Source organism: Myotis davidii, unplaced genomic scaffold, assembly GCF_000327345.1.
Source record: "Myotis davidii unplaced genomic scaffold, ASM32734v1 scaffold17, whole genome shotgun sequence".
Classification (NCBI taxonomy): domain Eukaryota; kingdom Metazoa; phylum Chordata; class Mammalia; order Chiroptera; family Vespertilionidae; genus Myotis; species Myotis davidii.
This window is the reverse complement of record NW_006288624.1, coordinates 4,015,467-4,021,466: the sequence shown is the minus strand read 5'-3', so window position 1 is coordinate 4,021,466 and position 6,000 is coordinate 4,015,467. Positions and strand designations below refer to the sequence as shown.

Below are 6,000 nucleotides of genomic sequence, written 5' to 3'. Positions count from 1 at the left end.
GGATGTGCCCGCAACCCAGGTACATGCCCTTGACCGGAATCGAACCTGGGACCTTTCAGTCCGCAAGCCGACGCTCTATCCACTGAGCCAAACCGGTTCCGGCGGAATCAGCGCGTTTTAAAACATAAAACAAATCATGTCAGTCTCCTACTTGAATCCTGCCTGTGGCCTCTATCACCCTTAAAACCAAACCCAGAGCCACTGTGCTGGCCTCCAAGACGCTGCCTGCCAACCTTGCCCACCTCCCGGACGCCTCTCTTCGCTCACTAGTCCAGCCTCTGGCCTTGGGTTCTTAGAGCCCCCAGCCTGTTTCTGCCTCAGGACCTTGCTGCTTCTCTCTTCTGCCTGGGGCACTGCCCTGAACTCTGTGCCACCTCACAGTTGTCCTCAGATCTCAGCCCAGATGTTCTCTCTCAAGCCTTTTCTGGCCATTATACCAGGAGCTCTGCACCCAATATCTTATTTTCTTATGTCACTTATCATATCCAAGATTGCCGGGCTCACCTCCCTGTTTTCTTGTTTCCTGGTAATGGTACACACTCATGCCCAGGGCAGGCAGCGGCTTCCTTAGTCGTGTCTCTGTTGCAGTTCTAGATCTTAGAGCAATGCCTGCCCCCCAGTTCCAGCTCAGTAATCACATGACATGGACTCAGGGAAGGCTGGAATCTGAAGTTATTTACCTCTCTCTCGGCAGGCTTTCCCTTTTCTGTCTCTCTCTGTTTCTCTGTCATGTATTTTGCAGGAACTGCATCCTGAAAAGCGGTGTGATATAATGTTGGAGCTTGGGCCCTGGATCAGGGCTCTGGGTTCACCTGTAACTTGATCTGAAGCTCTGGTCACACACAGCTGCCAACTGGAAGCAGCTACTGTAGAGCCACTCCTTCTCCATCGGCAGCAAGTCACGTGCAGTACTTACTAACATCAACTCTGGTGGTAGCTTTCCAACTTTACCTTCCATCACCAGACTGCTTCCTCAGTTCCCTTACTTGTGAGACGCCCTGTGAGCTAGCCCAATACAGGAGTGGCCCTGCAGGATATATATTGCTGTCCTCAGATGTGGCCCAAGAAATGTGCTGTGGACTGGAAGGGGACGATAGTCAACTAGGAGTCACTCATAGAGAAGGCCAAGTACCAAAATTTAGGGCTTAGCTTTAACTCTTCATTATTAGAAAGTTGGGGCTTGAAGGATGCGTTCTCTGGATTTTCTAATAAAGGAATTCTTTATTTGGATTAAGAAATTATGCCTGTGGCTTCCCACGGTCGTAGCTGAACTCCCAGATGACCTTGCAGTGTAATGAGCTCTGACAGCAGGATGGCCGGGCTTCGAGCATCATGGACAGTGACATGCAGCTTGCCTTGTTCGTTTTGCTGGCAATGTCACGTTTGGGTCGCAGGAGTTCAGCCCATCTTGACAGTTATGCAGAGCAGTGTGATGGGAATAGTTCTATAATGCTGACATCTGTAGGCAGAGCTTCATGAAGACCTCACCCAGATAGCTTGGGAAGGCCGCTTTCTTCGGGAGTTAATTCTTGATAGGAAAAGTATTTGGCCTTTTTCTTCCTTGCCTCCTCATAGCCTCCCATTCGTACCATTTCCACCTGTAATGGGGGACGGGCTGTATGTGTATACTTCTGGTTGCCTTGCAGTATACATTCTTGGCATATAGATGGCAACACCAAGACCCTTGGCTTTTTAACTTTTCTGCTTCTTTGGTATTTCTACATGAGATAAGATGTTAAAGCGTTAGAGGATTTCTCTTTAAAGATTTCTGGTGAGGTCATATAGAACTTACTGATATCGCCATGCCCGCTGCCCTCAGCTCCCTAAGTCTATTTTCTCCTTTCATATTTCTCCACTTCTATGACGCCTCTCTTTCCACTCGGATTAAAATTGCAACCTGTTTCCATATCTTTATACCAGCGATTTTCACCCGGAGTGCCCAAGAATGTTTAAAACATGCAATACCTGATCTTTTCCTTAGATTGTCAAATTAAAAAAAAATAACAACAACAAACTTTGGCTGCAAACTTCACCACTTCCTTCTGATGTATTTTTTATTTAAATTCTATTTTTCATTGAAGTAAAACATGTATATTGTTTTCAGATCTAATAATCATGTGTCCTTAAACTGAAAACCAGCAGTTCCCCGCCCCAAGTCTCCTTCTCCCTTTGATTCTTACTCTCAGGAAGCAGCCTCTCAAATCACTGAGGTGCTGGTTCCGGCTAGTTACCTCCATATTTCTAGATCATGTGCTGGACTTGCTATTTCTTGGTTTTTCTATTGGAGATGACGTCTGTGGAAGATGGCCATGTGCAGTTCCACCACTTTCTCTTTCAGTTTCACTCTCCCCTTCTTTCCAGGATGGTCATATCTTGATATTTAGTGAAAACCATATTTAGCATTTATTTTATTGTGCCAGTGTAAGCACTCATGGTGACCTACTAAATGCAACATGATTATTACCTTCCTCCCTCAGCCCCTCCCTTCCTCTCCTTCTTTCTTGTTTTTAAATTTCTCTCTAAAATATATATTTCTCCACCTATCTTCCATCTGTAAATTGATAAGGGCAGCCCTGGCCGGGTGGCTCAGTTGGTTGGAGCATCAGCCCATACACCAAAAGGTTGCAGGTTCAATTCCCAGTCAGGGCACATACCTATGTTGACAGTTTGATCCCCTGTCAGGGCACGAATGGGAGGCAACTTATTGATGTTTCTCCCTCAGATTGATGTTTCTCTCTCAAAAATCAATGAATGTTCTCAGGTGAGGATTAAATAAATAAATTGATAAGGGCATTTGAAATCATAACTGCTATGTCTTCACCATACCTAGCAAAATTAACAATTCATTAATATCATCTAATACACAGCCCATATTCACATTTTCCTGATTGGCTCAAAGATGTCCTCTTACAGTTGGTTAGTTTGAATAAGGATGTAAATAAGGGGAACCAATGGCATTTAGTTGTTATATTTCCTAAATTTCTTTTATTCTAGAACAGTCAACCCCTCCTTTATTTGTGACATTGATTTGTTGCAGAGATTGGATGTAGAATATTGCACATTCTAGAATAGCTTCCTTGTGATGTTGTTTAACGTGTTCTTCTTTATCCTGTGAACTAGTAGGTATTTGATTAGATTTATTTTTAGGCAAAAAATATTCTATAGGTGATGCTTGTACTTCCTATTTTATCATGCCAGGAGGCAGTACTATCTGGTATTAGTTTGATAAGTGGATTCAGAAGATGGTAAACAGATCATTCCATTGCCAAAGTCCCTATCAGCTTTCCACCTAATGATGACCCTTACCTAGATCCATTATTTTATGGGGCACGGAATGTGTCCTTTCGTTGTGTGGTTCTGTTCTAAGCCAATAAAGTGCTGATTATCTAGTTCAACTCCAGAAGGTCACCTTATTTTCCTTCCTTTACAAGTCTTGGTTGGGGTCAGGGGACTTCTCTATGACCCGCATGTACTACCAAACAATTAGCTGAATTTACATGAAAGTAAGATGCTTATCCTATATAATAAAAACCTAATATGCTAAGTGTCCAGTCAGCCGTGCAACCAATCAAAGCATAATATGCTAATGATTTGCTAAGGCTGCTCAACCAGTCACTATGAAGTGCACTGACCACCAGGGGGCAGAGACTCCAACCAGTAGGTTAGCTTGCTGCTGGGGTCTGGCTGATTGGGACTGAGCGAGATGGGCCGGACATGCCCTGGAGCCCGCCCACGGTCCCTTCCCAGCTGGCCAATCTCTCTGGTCCCAATTGTGCACTGGTGGGGTCCCTCAGCCTGGCCTGTGCCCTCTCACAATCTGGGACCCTTCGGGGGCTGGTTTTGGCCCAATCCCGCAGGCCAGGCCGAGGGACCCCACTGGTGCATGAATTCATGCACTGGGCCTCTAGTATATTATATTGATTAACATTTTATTTGGACATGTAGTTAGCTTTGCTGTTGGCTTTGAAAACATAAATAGGAAAATGGAAAGCTTGTCAGTCATGTTGAAAAGTAACTGGCAGGGGAAAAAAAAAGGATGTTTGTGAAGTAATGGAACAAATCAGGGGACTGTGTTTTGGCTTATAATACCTCCCTTCTCCAGGGTGAAAAGACGCTGGGGTCTTTGTGCCTGTGAGGGAGGTGGAGGGAAGCTTCCAGAATGGACACTGATGACACAGTCTTTGAGGACTTTTTGGTTGTTTTGTTTTAGTTTTTACTCCCCTAGTTTGCTGAGAAGTCTTTCATGAAGATTTTTCCTAAACCCTGTTGCATATGATCTAGGGCTTTTTCTTCCCTCTGTAATGGGCCTGGGGACTCTTTGATGTGTTTTAGGAGAATTTAGCTTCTAAATACAATTTGAAACTTAGCTCTACAGTTGGAAATACACACACACACACACACACACACACACACACACACAGGCTTTCTCAACTGACTTTTTTTTTAACTTCAAGAACCTTCCCTGGAGGAACCAACTTCAGGGGCAGGACAGACCTACAGGCCATAAACGTGGATCTCCTTCCCACAAGGCTGGGATGTGCAGACGTGAGGAACTGCATGAGGAGGGAGTCCTCTCCACGTCTCTCAGCAGATGGGCCTATCTCCATCCTTATCAAAGTCCTCCCTTTAGGGGCAGATGAGTTCCTGGTATAAATGCCTGTCTGTTATCTTGGAAAGATAAAAATTGGTTACCTTTTTAGTAACTTCCATCATTCCCGAGTTTAAGTCCTCCTCTGAAATACTCTGCAGATCCAAGTGTTTATAATATTGAGGCCTCTTCTGCCATTTGAAATGACCTTCCATGTGCCTCTCAATGACCAAATTGTGCCCTTCTTTCAAGGCTCAGATCAGATGACACTTTCCCTCGGCCTCCCAGCGAGATGCCATCACTTCCCATCCTCTAGACGCCCCGGCTTTCTCTCTCTTCTGTGACAAAATGATTTGTCCCTTCCATTGTGGTTTGTTCACATACTCATGTTACTTCTCCTTTTTATCAGAAAAAATATCAGTCTTTGCTTTGTATTGACCATAATTCATATTTAATAAATATTTTATCATTTTACATTTTAATAATTTAATTACTTGGGCAACTTTATTTTACCCAATGTTTCACTCATATTTCAGCTATGCTTCAGATATCTGTAGGGGAATCTGTCGGTCAGAGGGAGAGCCAGATTTTCTGTTTCTGAAGAGGGAAGAAAGCATGTGGAGAGGAATTAACATGGATTTGGGAGTCAGAAGACCAGTGTTGAGACTCACCTCAGTTCTTCAGAGTCAAGGAATGGGTGTTTCACTAGGAACCCCTTCTGATAACATGGAGATGTGAGCAGGAGTTCCCCAAGATGTAGTTAAGGTTAAGTTCATTGGAAAGAGGGAAGGGGAGAAAGGACTGTGTAGATGTAGGAGCAGTCATGGGTGGTGCAGAGATCAAGTGTTGGGCTCTCAAAGACCTTCTGGTTAGTGCTGGCCGGGACAGAGAAAAGATGGTGGGGCTTGGGGAGGGAAGGCTAAACATGCACTTTACTATTTAAGCTCCTCTCGGTCTTGCCCTGAACCTATCTAGCCTCAGCTATGCTTTCTCTCACTTCTGGTTTCTGTTATTCTCTCTTGGGAACTTCTTGGCTAAACTAATGAAGGGGGCCACTTCTAATAAACCATAACCAGAACTTACACTGAGCCTCACATTAGGAAGGGAGGGCCACCTCGGAGAGCGATAGAGGTTCTAGCACTATCGATAGCCGCCTCTGCAGAGAACAGAAGTGAATCCAAGTTCCCCAGGCACTGGGCACCTCCACTGCACAGGCAGCTGGTCCTTGTCTCAGAAAGACATTGGGAACTGCTTCTTGGAGGTAAATCCTTTACCATCCATCTGCCTCTCTCTGGGAGGTACACTCCCCTTCAGCATCAAGGGGGTATAAAGAGCATGGGATCTGGCATCAGTGGACTTGGGTTTGGGTCTGTTTATATGCTGTAAACTTTAGGCTAGTTACTTCCCTCTCG

General features: G+C 44.7%; 1 protein-coding gene across 1 annotated transcript in view; it reads left to right on the top strand.

Annotated features, from left to right (window-relative positions):
* The window catches only part of RAD51B (RAD51 paralog B), a 516,647-nt gene that overhangs the window by 338,893 nt on the left and 171,754 nt on the right, over window positions 1-6,000 (top strand). The window lies entirely within an intron of this gene.